The sequence below is a fragment of the Meles meles genome, chromosome 20 (genome assembly GCF_922984935.1).
Source record: "Meles meles chromosome 20, mMelMel3.1 paternal haplotype, whole genome shotgun sequence".
NCBI classification, from domain to species: domain Eukaryota; kingdom Metazoa; phylum Chordata; class Mammalia; order Carnivora; family Mustelidae; genus Meles; species Meles meles.
In genome coordinates, this window is record NC_060085.1 from 37,856,405 (window position 1) to 37,879,633 (window position 23,229).

Genomic DNA, 23,229 nt, shown 5'->3' on the forward strand with positions numbered 1-23,229 from the left:
TGCTACTTTTGTTGTTGTTTAGAAATAGAGCTAATTTATTGAGTGTTACCATGAGCTATCAATTGAGGTAGAGTAATAAACAAAGCACAGCTTCTGCCCCTCAGGGAGCTGAGTAGGAGGAGAGCGTCTTGGCTAAGGACGACCCACAAAGCAGTTTTAATGCAGGCATTAGGGCCGGAAGCATAGCCAGCCTGAGGCCTGTGGGAGTCCCACATAGACTAATATTCAGATGCACTGTCACACCGGTATTTTTCAGTATGTTCTACCCCCAAGCCAGTTAGACCTAGTACCATGTGGGATAGGAAGTGCCAGGGACCCAGCAGCTTCTCTTCCACAGCCTTGAGCAATTTGGCTCTGCCCCAAACTTGCATCTCACTGTTTAGCACATCAAAGTTGTAGAGTTAACTGTCTCTAAGGCAGTTTAAGGACCATCTTTTGTTACTGAAGAATTTGGGCATCTCAGTCCTTTCCCTTCCGTCAGAATATTTTTTCCACTTCCTGTGAGAATTTAGTGCCCTTAGAGACTGGTGCTTCAGGTAGACAATGGCTGGTCAGCTTATTCACCTCCCCTGTGGGGAAATATCGCCCTCGCCTTGCCTTACCTTCAGGTCTTCAGTGTGTGCTCTGTCAGGAGTCAGATGGGTCCCAGTTGTGTCAGCCACTGGCAATCTGTTCCTCGTATTCTGTTAACTGGCTTCATTTTGGGCAGCCAAAAAAATGTTGTAAGTTTCCAGGTTGAGGATTCTGGAAACAACTCCCCAGGAGATAAGAGGGCTGCCACTTGCCCAGACTGGCCCTTCAGCTGTCTCCTGGCATATTCTGGGGCACTGGAGGCCTTGCTGTTGAGGACAGCTACCATGGTTGTGAACATCCTGATTTTAGCTAACCCTTTAGCACCTAAGCTGGGAACAGAGCCAAGAACTCTTGACTCTGATGTCACACTACTTCCTTTTGATTTTTTTCTACCTTGGGCCTTTTCACACATTCCTCCTGCCATCTGGAAAATTTTTCTACCACTCTCCTTTCTACTTTCTACTCCATCTTTCAGTGTCAACTTAAAAAGTTTGCCTCCTGACCCACTTCCTTGCCTCCTACTTGAGGTAGCTGTGCTATTCCTATATGCATCCATCCATCCTTCCTTCCTTCCTTCCTTCTGGACAGAGAGGGTGGGGAGGGATTCAAGGAGAGGGAGAGAATCTTAAGTAGGCTCCATGCCCAGTACAGAGCCTGACATGGGGCTCAATCTCATGAGCCTGAGATCATGACCTGAGCCAAAATCAAGAGTCTGATATTTAATTGACTGAGCCACCCAGGCCCTCTCCTTTATGGTTTCCTGATCTTTTTCTTCATACTGCTTTCTCACATACTTAATTACATACATAATTATCCTATACTTGTCTGTGTGTTCAGTATGTGTCTCCCAACTTCATGAGGCCAGGGAACCCAGTGATTTTGTTCACGATTGTATTCCCAGAGGTTAGCCCATGGCCTGCACACATAGGCACTGTATAAATATTTGTTGATTAAGCGAGTCCCTAAGTAAAAGAATAAAATGATTAAAAGACAGACCCTTTGTCTATTCATATTAAGTGTCTCTGCCTATCCTGGCTAAGGGTAACAACTGTTATTGACTCTGCATTTTATTGAGGATGCTGAAGATGTGATTTTTGTCTCCAGCTTAAGTCTGTGGCCTTGCAGAATTTTATTAAAGTTGTCTCTGCAAAAACCAAAACTCAATGACACATACAACTCAGCATTCTTTAACTGGTGTAGGCTTGACATGTTGGGCTATGATTTATCAATTTATTTTGCTGAGTTGCATATTTATTCCTTAATTCTGTTTCCAGAAATGAGCTTTAATTCTCTTTAGATCCTCCTCCATTCTATTTGTTGAAAATGAATAGAGAACTATTGCTTTTTCTTAATAAGATTCATAATGCTTTTTTGGAGGGATTTATTTTGGCTTACATAATGGAGCTTTTAAGAGGGTAGGAATAGAAAACTAAGTAGTACTTTCTCTAGAAGAAAGAGCAAAGTTTCCTACTGTGTGTATAAAAGAAAAACAGCATCCACAGTGAACCTTCTTTATTTCTAAAACTGAACTGTCTTGCACGTTCATATCACAAAGATGGGCTTTTCCTAAGCCAGGCTGGCATATGTAATTTATAGAGAAAGCATGTATTGTTCTGCAGGATGCATTGCGGTTACACTGGCTCCCATAAGATGAGCTCAACAGTATCTATGAATAGTCACACCCTAAATTACACGAACTGAACAGTTTTAAAGAGGTGGAAAATCTGATGCCTACTGTTTCCCAGACAGACATGCCTCAGGAAGAAATTTGGGGAGGTGGGGAGTGAAACCCAAACATCACTACTTTACATTCCCCAGCGTAGCACTTATTGGTTGTGTGACCTTGGGCAACTGAATTAACTTGTCTGAGTCCCAGAGCCTCCATTGGTCAAGTGGAGATAAAAATACCACCTACATCAGTAATTATGAGAATTCCATGAGATAATATAGGGAAAGGGTCAAAATGCCCAGCACATTATAAATGCCCTAGAGATACAATTATTACTTGGAGGATAGTGCGGTGAATAGGGTGGTAGTTAAGGGCATAGATTCCAGAGGTCATGGTCTAGGTTTGACTCCTGGATCTGGAGCTTATTGGCTGGGTCATCTTGACCTCGTAACTTGACCTTTCCATGTTTGAGTTTTCCCATGTGTAGAATGAGGATAGTGATAATACCTGCTACATAGGGTTGTCCTGAAAATAAACATCTGCTTCTGGTACATCCAAAGTGCTATGTAAATGTTTGCAGTTGTGATGAAGAAGCCTGCAGATTGATGGTTTAGGGTCATAGGTCAGGTTCCGTTATGGACCAGATTTACCAACATGAAGTTGTCAACTTCCTTGAGACTAATTTTTCTTTATTTTTTTAAAAATGAGGATAATTCCAGTTGTAGCGCCAAGTTTTATGAGAAATCTATGAGATAATGCATGTGTAAAATGCTTAGAGTAGGAAATGGCACGTGGAAAATAATTAAGTCATAACTACAGCGAAGACTTTTCTTATAATCATCACTGCTTCTATTATTTTTAATTCCATTGGTAATATATCTCTGGCTTATATAGAACTTACATGGTAAGATGGATTCCACAGACCCTCTCTGGAAATCAACAAGCTTCATATGTAGGAAATAATGTTGAAGTCTTTTGTTACTGTTGGTATATCTATATAAATGGAGCTATTTCGGGAACTTGAAAATACTCAGTAAACATCTTACAGTCATGCATTTATGATTTTATAGGTCACAAAAGATTGAAGTCATTCAGGGTCAGTGTTACATGGACAGTATTATATTCATGGAAAATGACTCCTAGGAAACATTAGGAACTAAAATTTCCAAAATAAATAAATAAAAAGTTATTACATTAACCATGTTTAAATCAAGTCTGTTTCTATTTCATATCTTCACTGGGATTGTGTTCACAGAGTAAAGTTTTGACATTGTTTAAATTTCTGATGTTAAATCTCACTTGTGACTGATAACCATGCATCATAACTGTGCATCACCGGAAATGGATAAACACTGATTCCAATGTTGGTAACATTTTCCATTTTAGTCATTTGGGTCACTGTTTCTACAGTATCTGTATTTAAACTTTTGTGTTGTTTTGCAATATATCTTTGGTTCAACTTCCTTTTTTTAAAAAAAAAATAAGGTAGGGAAGGAGAAACAGTGATTATAGTACAGAGCTATAAATGGCATTTGAGAAAGGCAGGACTTTGACAAGCATTTGACCCCACGTCCCTGTGTTTTAATGGAAGGTGGGAGCTGGCACTGGGCATTTGGATGTGCAAAGAAGCACAAATGGTTGTACCAGCCCTAGGTGGTAAGATACTCAAGTCAAACATGGAAGTGCTAATGAAATTCCTACATTGTGTTCTGGAAGCATGCATAAGAGTTATTCAATCAAAAGTATATGGGAGAGCTTTCTTGGAGTCATGTGCAAATATCTGCTGAGAATATGAGAATGGTTTGAAGGTTGGATCCTTGAGGAGAAATTAATTCAAGTTCAGTGTCATAAGGGCCATAGAACTTTTAATCTATGATTAGGAGGCTGGGCTTTGTTCCAAGGCCAGGAGGGAGGCATGGAAAAATTTTAAGTAGGAGCTATGGGATTTTGTTTTTTTCTGAAAAGGTCATTGTGGCAGTGCCATAGAGAATGGGTTGCAGAGGGTAGTGACAAAGAAGACCAGTGAAGTGCAGGCAGGAGATGGTGCTTTCTGTGACTTGCCTGGTGGTTGGAGAGATGGAGAGAAGTGGGTGGAAATAAGAGATACTGGGGGATGAAGAACAGGCCTGGGTGATTGGTTGGACTTAGGTGGGAAGAGAGTGAGGAAAGAAGAATGGCTCTCAATCAGGTTTACATTTTCATGCCTGAAAACAAATAGAGATTCATTAGTCTCCCCTGCAAGAAGCCCAAGGGGTCTGTGACCACAGCCATTCGTGGCTCCCCAGAGTCAGAACCATCCTCACAGCCATTTGTCTTGGCTTTTTCCTCATGTTTTTTACTTCATGGTTGCAAAATGGCTGCTCTCCTCCAGGGATCACATCTGCTTAGAAGAGGGGAAAAGGAAGAGGAGTAGCATCTCTACCAGGAAGAAAACACAGGCTTTCCCAGGCACCAGCAGCTCCCCCACTTTCCCCTCCTTGTATCTCCGTGGCTGGAACTGTGTTACATGGCATCTTGTGTCTGGGCACTTGCCACCCTGAGCAAGTTCTAGTTCTGTTAGTAGCAAACAAAGGAAGTGGAATTTATAACTGCAAATAGTTGCTGGGTTTGCCTCACCAAGGTTTCTGGTAAGAGGTGGAGGGGTATGAATTGTTTGAGGACATGGAGGAGTTTAATCACATGGGTGGGAAATGTCAGTGGGCATGTTTTCTCTCAACTCTGCAGTCAGCCCCAAGCTGCAATTTCTCATTAACATGTAAATTTTGAAGTTCCACTATATAATTGTTAGCTACCTTCAAACACCTGTAACTCTGAATTATTTTAAAATATATTAAACTCATCTTGTTTCCTGTCCGATTAAAATTCTCAACCTACAAAAGACATTTTTCTCAAATTTATTCCAAATCTTATCCCTAATTTCTCAATGGACCTCTTTGGGTTTAGAGCAAATGAGGACAGTACCATTTGGCGTTTCCTTACTTATGAGCAAGTAAAATCAGGGAATGCATGATGGAAAATGTCATACCCTTTACTATGACTTTTGTATCTCTGAAGGATATAATTATTCTGTGTTTAAAACTAGAGAGGAGAAATGTTTGTTCACTTTTTTTTGAAGGTAACATTATTCAGGGTATCATAAGGTGCAAATATTTGTTTTCTACTCTAGTTTAATTCAAGTCTTCTCACCTAATATATGCAGAATTCTGTTAGTGACTATTTTAGCTAACAGCAGTGCTGAGGAGAAATTACTTTCCAGGTTTTGAGGTATAGCAGAATAGGAGAGATTTCTGGAAAGAGGCATCTCAAGCTTGCCACTTTGCTTTGTGATTTTTGGGAAGGTTGCTTAACCTCTCTGAACTGGTTGATTCTATGAATTGGGATGATATACATCTACACACATACAGAAGTAGCTTGTGCACAAGGGTGGCTGGGACACACTCCTGGTGCAAACAAAACATGGTGGGGTAGGATAGGGAGAGATTAATTTCTTTTCAGAAACTTAAAAAAGGCTCTGTGGCAGAGGGAATTTGAACCCCATGTTGGAGAAAGCAGAGGGTTTACTGGATGATGGACGATGGTCCTAGGCTGGGCAAATGAACAGCGTGTAGCATGTGTTTGAGGATTCCAGGGATTTATTGTTTTCAGTAAAGGACAAAATGAGGAAAGCCCTGGAAGTCTGACTGAGTGAGTTTGGACTTTAGGTATAGATGTAGGGAAGCAATCAAAGACATTCAAAAATTATGTACAAATTGAATTTTGGTGGAAGTAGACTTTATGGGTCAAAGAATATGTACCTTGAAAATTTTCATAGATTTAAAAATTAAACTTTTCATTTTGAGATAATTGTGGACTCTGATTCCTAAAATACATGGTTTTAAGAAATCATCCTGAGGGAGCCCATGCGCCTGCCTAGTTTTCCACAATGGTGACACCTCGTACAATATCACAACCAGGAAACCAACTGAAGACTTTTTAAAAAAATTTTTTTTAAGATTTTATTTATTTATTTGAGAGAGAGACAGTGAGAAAGAGCATGAGAAGGGAGAAGGTCAGAGGGAGAAGCAGACTCTCCTTGGAGCTGGAAGCCTGATGCGGGAGTCGATCCTGGGACTCCAGGATCATGACCCGAGCCGAAAGCAGTTGCTGACCAACTGAGCCCCTCAGGTACCCTCCAACTGAAGACTTCTAAGGACAATCTGTGATATGCTCTGTCTGTGTTTTAAGTGGGTGGTCCTAGTGCGGATGGACTGGAATAGATTGGAAGTACAGCATGGAGGCTAGAAGACCCATAGGATGTTCTTGCGATGATCTAAGAGAGGCCCTGAAGACAATGGTGATGGGTTTGGAAAGGAGGGGATAACCGAGGTAAGAACAGTAAGATTTGGGAATCACATGGGATAATGAGGCCAGTTGGTACTTTGTGCAATTGTTCAACCAAATGTGGACCAACTAGTGCGCCAGTCACTCTGTTAAGTACTGTTGGGGGTGAAAAGATGATCTAACAGAGATGAGGCCAGGTGGAAACTCAGACTGAATAAGACCATGAACCCTTTGTAGAGGGGCAAGTACTATTCTGCTGCTGTTTGTTATTACCATGATGGAATGTAGGTCCAATGTGCCTACTATTCTGATTTCTCAGAAGTCTAGATTTTTATTGGAGATCTCCCAATTTTAAATGTTACCCAATATGATTAGAAAAAAAAGAAAGAGAAGGATGCACGTGAACTAGCACTCATTTGTGGGCTAGATTCACCCATGGATGCCCAGTTCCTACCCTTGTTTTCTCGATGGAATATTTAGAGCTTATTTCAGAAATGTTTTGAGCTTATTTCAGTTGCCTGCTGTTGTGTAACAAACGACCCAAACTAAGCGACTCAAAACAATAATGATTTAGTATCCCTCACAGTTTTGAGGGTTAACTGAGTTCAACTGGGCAGTTCTGTTGGTCTTGCTTGGGGTCCTTCCTGTAGTTATAGTTAGGTGATGGCCAGGGTTAAAGAAATCTGGTTATCTGTCTTGAGCGCTAAGACAATTGGAACTTTCTATTCCTTCTATTCCTTTCTATTCATTCTATTCCTAACATAGTTTCATGGTCTCTTTTGGCCTCTCCGTGTGATCCCTCAAGTAGGGTCACTGAATTCCTTGCCTGGTGCCTCAGGCCTCTCCACCATGAATGTTCCAAGAAAAGGTAAGTGGAAACTACTAGTCTCCTTTATGACTAGGAGATCACCTTTGCCACATTCCCTTGGTTAACACAGGTCAAGAGGCCAGGCCAGAATCACTGTGGGAGGGGACTACTCAAGGGTATGAATACTGAGTAGCCTGGTTCGGTTGATTGAAGGCCATCCTTGGAGACAACCTCCAGCCGTTGTTGGAGACTACCTACAGCTGAAGTCAAGATGTCCACATGGTGGTGACATTACTTATTAAGATAAGCCAGAAAGACAGGGCAAATTATCTTGTTCGCTAGCTCATGTTCCTCTGAAGTTTTTAAAGAAAACATCATTTAAAAAAATTTTTTTTATGGTAACTCATTCTAACGAAATTTGGTTGAAGGGCTTTCTTTGGACACGTAAATCATTTGTACTCATCTGGGTTCCAGTCCTTTAAAAAACTAATAATAGTAAGTGATGAGGCAGGTCTGCTCTGGTTTTGGTGAGAGTGTGTTTTTCACATATGTAACCAGTTTGTTAATGTTGCGTCCCTAACCGTGCAGCCCTTCAGAAAAGGAGCCCTCAAATAAAAATCTGTTGAATAGGAGTTATAAATATGTCCTAGTCCTCAATAGGTACAGCTAAAAGGTCAATTCTCTTGGTACTTTTGTATTCCTAAAACCTAGAACCAGCTACAAAATTTGTGGGGCCCAGTGCAAAATGGAAATGTAGGATCTCTTATTTAAAAATGAACAATTTCAAGACAATAACAGCAGGGTATTTAACCAAACCCAGGCCCTATACAGTTACCCAGCTCACTGCCCCTCAGGCCCGCTCTGCTCAGACTCTTGAACCTGTGTGCAAATGTTGGGGTCAAGTGTATCGTTTTTTTTTTTTTTTAAAGATTTTATTTATTTGACAGACAGAGATCACAAGTAGGCAGAAAGAGAGGGGGAAGCAGGCTCCCTGCTGAGCAGAGAGCCCCATGTGGGGCTCAATCCCAGGACCCTGAGATCGTGACCTGAGCCGAAGGCATAGGCTTTAACCCACTAAGCCACCCATGTGTCCCTCAAGTGTATCTTTCCAATAGGGGGCTATTGGCTCTAATCAAATTCTCAGTTGATGTTGACACCCCAGAAAGTTTCAGAGGCACTGCTCAGACAAATCAGAAAAGGTAGAAGCTTTCTCTCAGGCAGACTGTACACCTTCTGGCCACAGCAACTGGTGTTGGCAGGCATTAGACGGAGCTTCCTGCCAGTCAGTCTTCCTGGATTCCAGTGACACCAGTGCGGCAGGGACAGTACATGTTGTTTAGTGTTTGACAGGTTATCTCCTGCGTGTCCTTCCTCTCTTTTTACTGAGCTCCGCTTCTGAAGCATACAGAATGGATTGCCTGTCTCATCTGGGCACGTCAGCGCATTTGGAACAGACCCTAGCACGGTTTGTTATGTTAAAGATCTGGAGGTTCAGGGGTCAACCTCTCTGAAAGCTAGGTGTGGACTGTAGACAGGGCTGCCACATTGCGTTTCTTGTCTCCTGGTTCTGGAGGTTGTGAGTCCAAGATCAAGGTGTGGGATGGGATGGGTTGGATTGCAAGTCCAGGATTAAGGCGTGGGATGGGAGCCAGGCCATGCTCCCTCTGTCAGTGCTAGGGAGAGATAGGTTCTAGGCCTCTTTTGTGAATTCCGGCAGTTCTGAGCATGTGGTATCCTCACTCCAAGTCTTCAGATGACTTCTCTTCGCGTATGTGTCTGTGCCAGATTTCCCCATTTTATAAGAACATCAGTCGGATTCAGTTTCCATATAAGGTCACATTTAGAGGTATTGGTGATTGGGACTTCATCATATGAATTTTGGGGGCACATAATTCAACACGTAGTAAGAGCATCTTCTGATGGTGGTCTGGGAATGGCAGCCCCTGGCATTGGGCCATGTATAACCAAAGTGGCCATGCCCTGTAAGAACCTCAGTCTGCTCTAACCATTTAAAGAAGAGGTGTTTGTACAGCTGAGTTTTTATATACATGAACCACTTGGATTTACTTGTTTGGGTCCCTGATTTGTAGCATCATAAGCTCGTATGTTTTTTTGTTTGTTTTTTAAATTTTTAATCTTCCCTGCCAATCAGTGGAAGTCAAGGTCAAATTACCTGTACACCCACATACCTGACCCTTATAATAGAATAATAATAAGCTAACATTTATTGAATGCTTATTATGTGCTAAGAACTCTGCATGCATTATCTAATTTTATCTTCACAACAACTCTATTAGATAGTTACTGTTATTCTTCCATTTAACAGATGAGGGTACTGAGGTTAAGGGTGGTTGTGTGACTTGCCCATAGTCACATAGCTAATTAAGTGACAAGGTATGATTTGATCCCATGTCTGTTTTATTTCCAAACCAAAGCACCATTTCATAGGGTGTGCACTATACTTTTAGAGGAATGCTTACATAGGAAACTTCACCATTGAAAGCCTAGTCTGTCAGAGGTCTTTTCTTTCTTCTAGATCATTCCCTGATTAAATATTTTCCACCTGTGTTTATTTCTCTCCGGATTCTTACCTCTTTTCAGAGTAACCACCAGGACTTCCCTTGGTTTTATTGGTATCTATTTAAGTAAATCTAGGAATGTGCAATCTGAATTAATTGAAATTACAAATGGCAAATGGTGAGTGGGATTATGTTCAAGCTGTGTGTTTTACAAATCCTTAAGAGAACATAAAAATTAACTCATTTCCTTGACACAGATGAGAAGAGAGCCCTACACATCACCAGAGAATTTCCTATCTGTGATAAGGAAAACTAGTCTCATCTAATTTATACTGCTTTCGGTATAACGTGCTATGTGATGAGAGGGGAAGACCATTCTCTTGATAAACACCTTTATGCTCTGTTTCTTTTTTTCCCAGAAAGCAGCTACAGTTCTATATCAGAGTGACTGTCAGTTAAGTTTATGCATATAAAGAGACAGGCTCTTTTCCAGGTGTGAGAACAATGCTGGTTTGGAAGCAGAGACCAGGGTATCCTCTGACGGATTATGGCGAAGTTCAGATACCAGAAATTATGTTTTGCTTGGATGCTTCTTGCCTCACCTGCCCATCTGTATCGTCTTAAGTTGCAAACAATATGATAGAGTCATCTTTCCCAAAGTTCTGATTGTTTTTGACTAACAGTCTATGTTGAACAAGTAGAAAAGAAAGACAAGGTGCTTTATTTGACTACAGTAGACTTGGTCAAGTATGTACATACACACACAGATGCATACTTATGTATACATGTACCTTTGTGTATGTGTGTGTGTGTGTGTGTGTGTGTGTGTAGGTATAGCCTCTGTTAAAATGCCAAGTCAAGTATGTTGCTTTCAGCACCTCAAATATTGACCAAGGACTTCCCAATTCTAACTGAGCTATTTATTTGCTAGGGCCTATGGGATCCTTTACTTATTTGCAAGGTTCTGATAAAAGATGTTATAAACTACCCAGAATATATATTTTTCCCTGTGTGTCTAAAAGCATTGTTTCACAAAACGTAGTTTGAAGGTCACCTGTGTCAAAGTCATCTGGGAGCGCTTTAAAAATATGAATTCCTGGGGCGCCTGGGTGGCTCGGGGGGTTAAAGCCTCTGCCTTCGGCTCAGGTCATGATCCCAGGGTCCTGGGATCGAGCCCCACGTCGGGTTCTCTGCTCTGCAGGGAGCCTGCTTTCTCCTCTCTCTCTGCCTGCCTCTCTGCCTAGTTGTGATTTCTCTCTGTCAAATAAATACTAAAAAAAAAAAAATATGAATTCCTGGGTCCTGGAACTCTAGTGCTATGATTCGAGGGTTTCGGGACCACTGTATTTTGCTCAGCTCTTCTGTGAGGCTTTGTCCCACTGCAGTTGGAGAGCCGCAAGTCCAAAATGTATCAGCCTGAGGATAAAGATTTAATTTAATTTTATCTTTTTTGCTTTACTTTCTTCTTGCCTCTTTCTCCTCCTCTTCCCCTTCCCTCAAATATATTAAAGAAGACTATTTTAAGAGTTATTCTGATGGTTTATGTTTTTTATTGTTCATGAAAGGCTTTTGCTAATTTTAGCAATATCACAATTTCATCTTTTCCTTTGTGGTCTGTATAAAAGGAGCCATTAGGGAAGAGTTTTTTGTTGTTGTTGTTGTTGTTTTGTTTTGTTTGTTTTGTTTTAAACACTGGCTATTCTTTATAGCAGATCTCCAGGAAGGAACAGCATGCTGTTTGTTCTTTTCTCAGGATGAACCATAGTTTCTTTGCGAATGGGTGTTATGATCAGTGCTTTCCAGCAATTTGTGATTCCTCCTTTTTATAAATCCCAAAATTTAGTACAGACATTTCTGGTTTACAGAAGCTTCTTTTGAGGGTGAGAGAAGGCAATCAGAATTCTCTGAGAAATCATTTTGAAGGATTTTCTGGTATCTCAGAATAGGTAGTGATAGATGATTGCCTCAGTGTTTAGTGTTAAGGATTTTCAGATTTCTAAGTACTGGAAAGAGTTACAAAACTAGAGTCTTGAGTGAATTTTTAAAATATGAAGTTTTTCACTAAAAGTAGTCCAGACAAATGAATTTCCTCCCCTCATTCCCCCATATTAGAGAAGTTGCTTTGTTGAGAAGCTGGACTAGCAAACTCTTCTCCACTTTCATCCATGGCAAATCAGTAGTTGGATTAGTAGAGGTTAGGCATTTTTCAGGTGATTTGAATGGATACTCGGGTGTATTAATGTAGACGATGATTTTATAGGCAGGTCCTTCTTTGTAAAAGACTTGACAACACAGGGCAATCATAATTTAAGTGTTGTAAAGTTAAGAAATTTTTGTGGTGATTTTTTCTGAAGTGTCAAATCCAAGGTATGTTTTCCATTGGAGACCCCCCCGCCGCCCGGTAAATCTCAAGGACCCTCTGTATCCCAGTCTGGAAAGATTGGCCTGGATTGTGGGCTCCAGCAGCTAAACTGTTTGGGTTTTGTTTGCTCGGGTTGGTTAATACAAATGAGAGCCTGTTATCTTTGTCAAAGTGCTGTGGTTGGATTTTTTTTTTTTTTTTTAATGGTACAAATCTATTCTCTTCCTGCTGTGTCTCTTCATGAAAGCTGTGTACTGGCAGAGAGCTCTTGGCTGCGGAGCTGGGCTGGCTGTCGTGGTGAGGACTGTAATTCGGGTCATCCTTTGAGGGGCTCAAAAATTCCTCATAAGGGCTGAGGCAGGGCAGGCTGAGTGGAGCAGTGAGTCACAGCGTGCTGGGGCAGTGGTGTCCTGAAATAACAACAGCAGTGGTGGCAATTTAATAGCAGTCGCCAGCCTAGCATTTATTGAGGCTTCCAACGTGCCAGGTACTCTGCTGAGTGCCCCCCACACATGATCTCATTTAAATCAGCAACAATCCCATGAGCCGAGTACTATGTCATCTCCATGCCACAGGGCAGAAGCTCAGAGTCATGGGACTAGCAAGGAGTGGAAGTGGGACTTGAACCCTGATCTTTTGGATCCCCCAACTCATGCCTTTCAAAGCTGCACCCTACTCTGTTTGACCAAAGCGCACCATGTCACCAGGTTCCCTGCCTCTTCGTAAATCACATCATCATCATCAGTGTTTACTTGGCAGTTTTGACTTAATGATCGAGGGACCTGGATAGTCTCTCTTCTTGTTTTTTATGAGTTCAAGTTTTGAGTGAGAAGGAATAGGATTGGATAAAGTTCAGCCTTGGGAGACTGAGCATGACCTTCTGCCTGGAACCATGTCCATTTCCTGAATGGTCAGTAGAAAAAAGAAATCCTCTGGGGTGAAAGGTTGAGGAGGGTTGGGTAAGAGAGAAGGGGATTGGCAGGTGGACGTATCTAGGGTGATATCTACCTTCAGAGAGAAGGAGGAGGGCTAGTAAATAGAATTTAAGAACTAGAGTTAAAAGGTCAGCCAGATAATCATTCATGCCACATGAAAAAACAAAACAAAAGGTACTGAGCTTAAGTAAATTTGGGGAACTATATACTCTAATACCCATTTAGGGAACAACAACAATAAAAGGACCCACAGCACCTAAAATTTACTGCTTTCTGTGCCTTTTAAGCCCTTTGTATACACCACCCCTGCCCAGTAGGCATTGCACTTGACCCTCAAATGACACGGGTTAGGGGCATCCACTCCCTGCACAACTGAAAATTCATGTGTAACTTTTGATGCCCCCCAACCCTAACTACTAATAACCTCCTGTTGAATGGGAGCCTTACCAATAACATAAATAATTGATTAATACACATTTTGTGTGTTATTTGTATTATATGCTGAATTCTTACAATAATGTTAGCTGTAGGAGAGAATTGTCCAGAAAATCATAAAGAGAAAGTACATTTATAGCATGGTACTGTAAAACATCCACGTGTTAAGTGCCCCAGCACAGTCCAAACCCCTGTTTTTTAGGATCAACCGTATTTTAATTCCCATTTCACAGGTGAAGGAAGGTCATTCTGCTTTTGTGTAGTAGAGCTGGGAGCCTAACCAAGGCAGTCTGGGTCTAGATACTGGATTCTTTCTACTGTTGCCTCTTCTGGTGACATCTGTTGAGCTCATATGTATGTGTCAGGCCTTTTCTGAGTTCTTACATATATTTATGTTTACTCGCTTAACCTTCTCAAGTACCATAATGTACATCAACAAATTAAAGGTTCTGAAATGGGCAGTAATGAACAAACTGGTGTGTCTTTGCCCTGTGTTTCTCAGACTTACTTGACTCCAGAATTCTCCTGCCCTTTTTTTTTTTTTTTGGTCAGGGAGGAGAGTTGGAGGGAGAATATCTGCCAGTGTGTACTTTGGGAAATCCCAAACAAGAGAATCATTTTATTCTGACCCCTCAAACACAGGTTTAAGACATGATTTATTTTCAGGATAGAGTAAGGACTCCCTGAGTGTCTAGCTTTGTTTTGTAACTGCTCAGTGCCCAGTGACCTTCATCAGAGTTTCATCTTGCTGCCCCCAGGGGCATGAATACCTGTTTCTATCTACTTCATAGGAATGTTGACAGTAAATGAGCATAAAGCTCTTTGGGCTCCTTAGACGAAAGAAGCTGCTGATGTCCAAGGTCTTCCTAATGTCATATCGCATATCCAGAGTTTCTTCATTTTGGTTAACATTGAAAAATGAATGTATATCCTAGCAGGACAGATTCAGTAGCCTTAGATTACTCAGAGGAGGAAAGGAAATATATCTGGAAAATATTTATAGCCTCTTTGAGTTAAATCTTCAAGTGCTTAAGGATGGCATTGAGATGATGGGTGACAATCACTTGTGTAACATGGATACTGAGTTTCCCATAAGACCCCGAGAGCCATATGTTTGTTTGTGTGGTCTTATCCTTTTGATGTCCAAATATTTGAGGCCAGAGACCTAAATACATATCTGGGGCCTATATTCTTGGAAGTGTATGTTATTATAAAGTTTTGTTTTAGAATTAGAGTTTTATCAGTGTATAGGTAAAAATTCGTGTAGTTGTAAGTGGCATAAAATCCAACTCAAGTCAAAAAAGATTTCTTGTTTGATTTAGAGGAGCAGTCCAGGTCCTTTCAGAGTTGGTTGGAACTTCGTGGTTGGTTTTACTCAGAGGCCTAGCATTACTGTTGTGGGTCTCATTTCTGATCCCATCCACTTTAGTGTCACTTTCAGTGTACCGTTGGTTCTACTTAGTGCCAGGAGACTACCAAATACTCCTGGGGCTGCTTACTCCCTCCTCCGTATCCAGAGAAAGAAGGAATATGCAATTGAGAGAGGATGGACAGGCAGACATGTTTCTGGGAAGCTCTTTCAGAATAGCAAGGAAGAAATCAAGCCTTTCTTATTGGGCATTCTCAACTCATGTTCCTGTTCATCAGCCGATGCCTTTGATGTGGGAATGGGTTGAGACTGACTGGAAAATGCAGTGGTGCTCTATTCCACACGTAGATGCCAAGGTGAAGTGAGCTTTTTCAAAGGAGTTCTGGATCCTGCAGGAAAATCAGGAATGGGTGTAGATATACACATTTGGGACTCAGGACACAGTCTGATAGTTTTCTCTTGTACACTCATGTTAACAGTTACTTGTGAAACTGCCCTTTGAATGAATAAAAGACCTAGATTGAGATTTAACTTTTTAAGGATTTAGTTTCAAGTTCTTAGTAGTATGGGCTACACCAGACCAAACTGAGGATTCTCTTCCTTTTAGGTTGTTGGAAATTCCTCGTGTTTGGTATTGATTTATAAAGCATATCTTCCCAGTGGTTCTCTGTGCCAAAAGCCTTTTGGATGAATGAATCTGAGTTTCATAAAAGTAGTAAAAATTACCCTAACTTTGTTTTTTCTTTATATTGATCTCCTTTCTTCTGACAGTGAACTTTTTGTTTTAGAAATAAAAAGTTGTGTTTCCTTATGGGTCTCGTAGGTGCCTGACATTGTATTTTATTCTATAAAATTTATACCACTGATAAAAATAGAATGATTAATATGGAGAGTCATAAATTCCAGGAGCCCTGGTAGTAGCCATTAGTGGGATGAATGCTCATTGTGTGCCCGGAAAGCACTGTGCTCTAAGTACTTTATCTGAATTGTTCTGTTTGTTTATCACAGTAGCCCTGGGAAGGTGGTGCTCTCATTACTTCCATTTTACAGATGGGGAAACTGAGATTAAACAATATGCACAAGGTAATGTGGACAAGAAATGGTGGAGCCACAACACTGATCTTTTTGACCCTTGACCACTTTTTGTCTCTTGACCACTTTTCCTTCCACCAGCAAAGCCAGGATGCTTCCAGGGTGCTCCATCTTTTGTTATGTTTGGAATTCCTGGGAAGCTTTATTATGTCTTTAAGTCCTTCTGAAGTTCTATGCTTCTGTGTATATTAGTAGTGGCAGAGGATTGAAAGAGCTTTTACCAGCATGATCCTTGGAAAAACCCGAGCCAGGAGTCTGTCATGAAAAATTTGCATCTATCCCAAGAGTCAAAAGAATTTTGAAAAAGAAGAACAAGGTCTAAAGGCTCACACTTACTGATTTCAGATTTTATTGTTTATTTATCTGATAGAGAGAGAGAGAGAGAATGCACAAGTATGGGAAGAGAAGAGGGAGAAGGAGAGAAACCCAGGCAAACCCTGTGCTGAGTGTGGAGCCCAATGCAGGGCTCAGTCTCATGACCCTGCGATCATGACCTGAGTCAAAATCAAGAGTCAGAGGCTTAACCAACTGAGCCACCCAGGAGCCCCATCACACTTCCTGATTTCAAAGTATATTACAAAGCCATGGTACAAAATATTGTGATACTGACATAAAGACACACAAAAAGACCAATAGAATAAAATAAAGAGCTCAGAAATAAACTGACACATGTATGGCCACAGGATCTTTGATAAGGGTGCAGAGACCACAGAATGGGGAAAGGCCTGTCTCTTCAACCAGTGGGGTTGGGAAAACTGGATATTCACATACCAAAAAAATGAAGTTGTACCTTTGTATTATACTGTATAAAAAATTAACTCAAGGGGTGCCTGGGTGGCTCAGTGGTTAAGCCTCTGCCTTCGGCTCAGGTCATGATCCCAGGGTCCTGGGATCGAGCCCCGCATCAAGCTCTCTGCTCCGCAGGGAGCCTGCTTCCTCCTCTCTCTCTGCCTGCCTCTCTGCCTCGTTGTGATTTCTCTCTGTCAAATAAATAAAAAAAAATTAACTCAAAATGGATTAAAGATCAAACATAAGATCAAAAACTATAAAACTCCTAAGGGAAAACATGGGGGAAAAGTTTTATGACCCTGGACTTAGCTAAGGATGATTTCTTCGCTATGACAACAAAAGTACAGACAACAATAAAGGGAATGATATACCAGTGAGACTACATTAAACTTCAAAGAACTTTTGTGCCTCGAGGGACACAATCCACAGAATGCAGAGGCAACCTATGTAATGATGGAAAATACTTACAAATCCTACATCTCATAAAGGGTTGATACCAGAGTATATAGGGAACTTCTATAGCTCAACAACAAAAAGTCAAATAACTCGGTTTAAAAATGGGCAAAGGACAGTCCTCTGAGGATGACATACAGATGACCAACAGGGATGTGAACAAGGTGCTCAACATCACAAGTCATAAGAGAAATGAGAATGAAAACCACCGTGAGGTATCACCTCACGCTTATTAGAATGGCTGTTCTTAAAATAACAGAAAATGTCAAGTATTAGCAAGGACATGGAGAAATCAGAAATGTGTACTGTTAAAGGCATTGTAAGATGGTGCCCATGCTATGGAAAACTTGTGGTGGTTCCTCAAAAAATTAAAAATAGAATGAACATGTGATCTGGCAATCCTCCTTCTGGGCATATATCCAAAAGAATTGAAAGCAGGGTCTCAAAGAGATATTTTTATACTTTTGTTCCTAACAGCAGTATTTACAGGAGCCAAGAGGTGGCACAACGCAATTGTCCGTGGACTATTATTTAGCCTTAAAAAGGAAGGAAGTCTGTTGCATGCTCCAACACGGATGAACCTTGAGGACATTATTGTGTGTGAAATAAGCCAGTCCCCCAAAGACAAATACAGTATGTTTCCATTTATACGGGTACCTAAACCAGTCAAATTGCAGGAAGAGAAATAGAAGGGTTGTTGCTAGGGGTTTGGGAAGGGGAAAAGGGGATTTTTAAAATGAGTATAGTTTCTGTTGTGCAAGATGATAAAGTTTTAGAGACGGAACTGGACACTTAGAAGATGGTAAATTTTGTGTGTGTGTGTGTGTGTGTGTGTGTGTGTGTGTGTGTTTAACCAGAATTTAAAACGCAGAATTAAAAAAAAAAAACAATTAGAAACTGCTGCTGATTTAACTACTTGATGGGGTTACTCGAACATTCTAGTCAAAGTTGCAAACCCCAAGCCTACAGACTGAGCGTGGCCCACAGACACATTCGGATGGAGCCATAAATCTGTTTTTGACAAAATATGAATTAGTGGTTAACATTTAAAAAAATTTAGGAAATTTCACATAAAAATAGCTTCCCTTGGAAAACTGGAAAATCTGGAAAGTCTGGATCCACATTTCTGTCTAATCACCAAGTGGCTGGAGCTGAGGCATAGTCAAGCCTCTTTTTAGACCGGGCATGAAATTCAGGTTACCTTTTTCTCATTCCCTAGTCTGTTATACCAGACCCAACTCCTCATAGATTTATCCTAACTTGCTGGCCATGGTACTGGTAGGTTTAACATAGTAAACTCCTTAATTCCAGGAGCCTCTCCTACGAATACACGGGGGACGCTCACTGGTCCCACACTAACTACTTCATTTTCCGGTGCCTAATCTCTAAGTGGCCCATTCTGTATTCAGGTTTGAGAGTTATGACCCGTCTTTCCATAGGAACAAATACAGCCTCAGTGCTTTTTTTTCCCCTCCTTTGCTGTTTTGCTTGCAGCAAATGTTGCCCTACAACTCATGTTCTAAATATAGATGTGTTAAATTTCAAATGTGAAAGTTTTTGATGGGTCTGAAGCCAGTTTGCTAATCAGGGGAAATGCTATGATTGGCGCCAGTGTCTTCACAGACCCTGGGGGGATTGTGAAATCCAGCCGCAACTGTGATTCAGCTCTGGGGTTGAAAGAAAGCTCAGCCACCGCTCAAGAGTTTCCAAGTTGTTTTTCTTCTTAACAGCGTGGTGGTGGTTCTTTGACTGTTGTAACTCAGAAAAGATAAATACATGTTCCTTATTTCATTTTACTAGTACTGGATTAATAGTACAGTAATAAATCATTTCTACAAGCAAAAACAAATCGTGTTTTCTTATTCTCTCTGTGCTGTCTGCAAGTAGAAATACATACAGGGGCGCCTGGGTGGCTCAGTGGGTTAAAGCTCTGCCTTCGGCTCAGGTCATGATCCCAGGGTCCTGGGATCGAGCCCCGCGTCGGGCTCTCTGCTTGGCGGGGAGCCTGCTCCCCCCACCCCCCGCCTGCCTCTCTGCCTACTTGTGATCTCTGTCTGTCAAATAAATAAATAAATAAAATCTTTAAAAAAAAAAACAGAAAGAAAGAAATACACAGACCCAAGGGCCTACTTGTTATGGGAAGTTAAGAATGGTTACTTGTGCAAAATATAAAAAGTTCAAACTGGCCCAACTTTTTATCTTGTATCTTTTAAATCTTATTATGTTGTCTTTCAAGATAGGGCTAGTGGTGTCCATTGCAAGTGGGAACAAAATACTAGAAAAGTGTCGGCCAGACATTTTTCAAGGTTACACATTGCTTGACGTTCATGGGTGCGTGCAAGTACGTGTGTGAGGCGTTACTAGGAGTGCCGCCGTGGTGCATGCTGGGTCTAATTCATTTGTGTAGTAGAACTGGGAAAACAGAGTTTGATGCTTTGACTAATAGTGACCAACAGTAGAGGAGCCCTTAGTTTCGAGTGCTGGTGGCCGAGAGGTATTCAAAGAATTTTCTGGTAATGAGACTTGGGTAATTACGTTCTTGTGCCCTGAGTTGCTCCTCCAAGAAAACTGATGTGCCGAATCCTTATCTCCTCTCGCCAGAAGTGAGGTTGTCATCTAGCACAGTCGGTGTCTCTGTTTTTGAGAAGAGATATGACCAGAGTTGATTCCATCACTATGCAGTACAGAAGTTTTGAAGATGAGCAGTGGGTCAGAGAAACCAGACCAAACATGCCAGCTGAACGAAACCGTGCATTGCTGGCTGAAGGGGCCTGATGGTGAACAAAGGGACAGATGTTTGGAGTTGCTCTCCCCATTTTTATTTCACTGCTTGTATCTATTAAATTGGTCAACAGCAGCACTCACTGGTAAAAACAGGAACAACAGACTCAGATTTCCCAATGAACTCTTAGCATGAGGCCCTCTTTTCCTTTCTCCTCTGCTCTTTCCTTTATTTGCTCCTCCTCTCCTTTCCTAAGCTCAGTTGACTTGATAAGGCTTTTTTTTTTTTTTAAGATTTTATTTATTTATTTGACAGACAGAGATCACAAGTAGGCAGAGAGGCAGGCAGAGAGAGAGGGAGAAGCAGGCTCTCTGCTCAGCGGATGTGGGGCTCGATTCCAGGACCCTGAGATCATGACCTGAACTGAAGGCAGAGGCTTAACCCACTGAGTCACCTAGGTGCCCTTGATAAGGCTTTTTTAACTGCAGAAGAATAGTATCATCTGAAGAAAAAGTTGTTAATTTTCCTTTTCACCATCTCTAATCCTACCCTTTTAGAGACCTCATTAGGTCTTTGGATCTAATGGTTTGGTTTGTATCAACAGTCCTTCCCCTGCTCATACAAAACTATGCATGCATGTGTGTATCTATATCTATATCTATACTATATCTATATATGGTGGTTTAATTTTTTTACAAAAGGAGACTCCTGCTGTCTACAGTATTCTGTAACTTTCTTTATTTTCCTGATACCGTTTCATGTGTGTCTCTCCAAATCAGTACATTTAGCTAAAAACCATTATTTTTAATGGCATTGGAGTATTTCATGGTATGATTTTATCATCATTTATTTACATAATCCCCTATTGATTGATTCAGATTGTTTACAGGTCCCCTCCCCGCCTTCCCCCCCGAAACACCGACTAGTGCTGCTTATTTTTTATATTTTTTTTGAAAAGCCTTGGCCGTGTGTGTGTGATACTTGAAGAGGCAAGTTGGCAGGCTTATTTTTCATTTTACTTTTATTTATTTATGTTTTCATCTGGTTTCATGAGCTTAAATCTCTAGCTTTTCTAATTTGCTGGAATCTTTGCATGCTGGCTTATCTAGGCTTCAGTGCAGAGTTTCTCAGCCTTGGCGCTCTTGACATTTGGGGCCAGATAGTTTGTTGTTGTGGGAGCTGTCCTGTACACTGCAGGATATTTAACAGCATCCCTGGTCTCTACTCACTAGATTCTAGTAACATGCCAACCCCCATGTCAAGTTGTAATGACCAAAATGTCACCAGACACTGCCAGTGTTTTCGGGGTCGGGGAGCAAAATCTACCCCCCTGGTTTGAGAATCACTGCTATGATGTATAATGTATATAACAGGGTCCTTACTTATAATCTGTGCTCTATTTATCAAACAGTTTGAGTATTTCCTGGCTGTATTTGGGGCAACACTTGCTCAGATTAGAGAACCATGGGAAGGAGATGGAAATGACAGGTGAGTTGTACATAATTTCATTCGACTGGGGTTCAGGCCCTTCCAGTGGTGCATGTAGTTCTGCCCTTCTTGGCACTCCAGATAGTTCAAGTGTGTAGGAGACAGTGGCACCCAACTAGCCAGTCACCTGCCCCCCCCCCCCCCACCTCTCTCCTCCCAAATCTCTCCAGCTTCTAGCATTGGGCAGAATAGCCCCACTTGGGCATATCATTGAAGGGCTCCCTACTTTACATGTATGATTTGTTTCTGGAAAGAGATGCATTGTGTATGATTTAAGTCATTTTATATCTTACAAATGACATTTTTATGGGTGATTTGCTAAATTATTAGGGTGTGTGTTGTCATCTCTGAACCAAGCCTGGCATCAGGCCCTTAATCCGAAATGTGACCCCTTATTAAAGCATTGTTTGTTTGTTTATTACAGAAAGTCACATGGCCTTGTGTTGGTTTGACTTAATAATGCCTTTTTAAAATAGGTGACTATAGGGCCTCCTGGGTGGTGCAGCAGGTTAAGTGTCCCACTCTTGGTCTTGGCTCAGGTCATCATGTCAAGATATGAGACTGAGCCCTGCCTCGGGCTCCGTGCTCAGCACAGAGTCAACTTGAGATTTTCTGTCCCTCTCCCTTTGCTCTTCCTGCTCTTGCTCTCTCTTTCTGTAAAATAAAGAAATAAATCTTTAAAAAAATAGAAATGTTTCTATGGGCTGGGGAATAAGCCATGTGCATGTCCCTTCTTTGGCCTTAATTGAGAGTGTAGATGATGGAGACACAGTTGTCATGTGTTGGTTGTCAAGGTAATATGCAAACATTACAATTTATATGCACTTAAGAAATGGAATGTCATTTAAACTGCTTTGTGTTTGTGATTTGTTTATTTATGCCCCGGCCCCCATCCCCCATCCCCACGTAGCTACTACCCAGATTAACAATTAGATTGTTTGCAGCCCTGTAGAAGGTTCTCAGGTACCTTTCTCAGTCAGTAACCACTTGTCTGAACATGTCTGACCTGTGACTTAGTTTAACGTATTCTTGAACTTAGTGTAATCAACCAATATTTGATCTGTTGCCTTTTTTAAAGAAAGCCTGGTATAGAACAATTCCAACTAAAAAAAGGTAATTATGTAATCACTCTTCATATGATAAAAAGATAATCATGGAACACTACATCAGAAACTAATGATGAGCTGTACAGTGACTAACATAATAAAAAAATAAGATCACCTTTGGTTTAAAAAAGATAATTTTCATACATCAATTAATATCAATCAATTTATAAAATTCAAATGTTTATACATAGCTAATAAATCAGTCTTACATTTTTATGTTCACACATTTAAAAATTATTAAGTATACAGTACAAATTTTAAAGTAATCTGTGATTTCTCTTCACTTTTGTTCATGTTCATGCCATAACAGTTTATATAGAACATTGGTCCCTGACATCCTAACTTATGTAAAATCTTTTGTTATGAAAAAAATTAATTTTCGGTTGTCGTTTTTGAGGCTTGGGTTTAGTTGTTATTCCTTTGAGGAGTATGGCAGTTTTACTTCTTGATGGAAAAAGAGGATCTGGTCTGGCAGGAGTTTTTCTTTCAGTGCTTATGAGGAATCTTTTGAAATAGTTTTCCAGGTAGTACACTCCAGTGCCTTTTGGATTCACTGTGGTCCGCGAAACTGACAAGCCACATCTCTTTA

At 40.9% G+C, this 23,229-nt stretch overlaps 1 protein-coding gene across 5 annotated transcripts in view; it reads left to right on the plus strand.

Annotated features, from left to right (window-relative positions):
* MITF (melanocyte inducing transcription factor) overlaps positions 1-23,229 on the plus strand; it is a 220,659-nt gene that overhangs the window by 30,932 nt on the left and 166,498 nt on the right. The window lies entirely within an intron of this gene.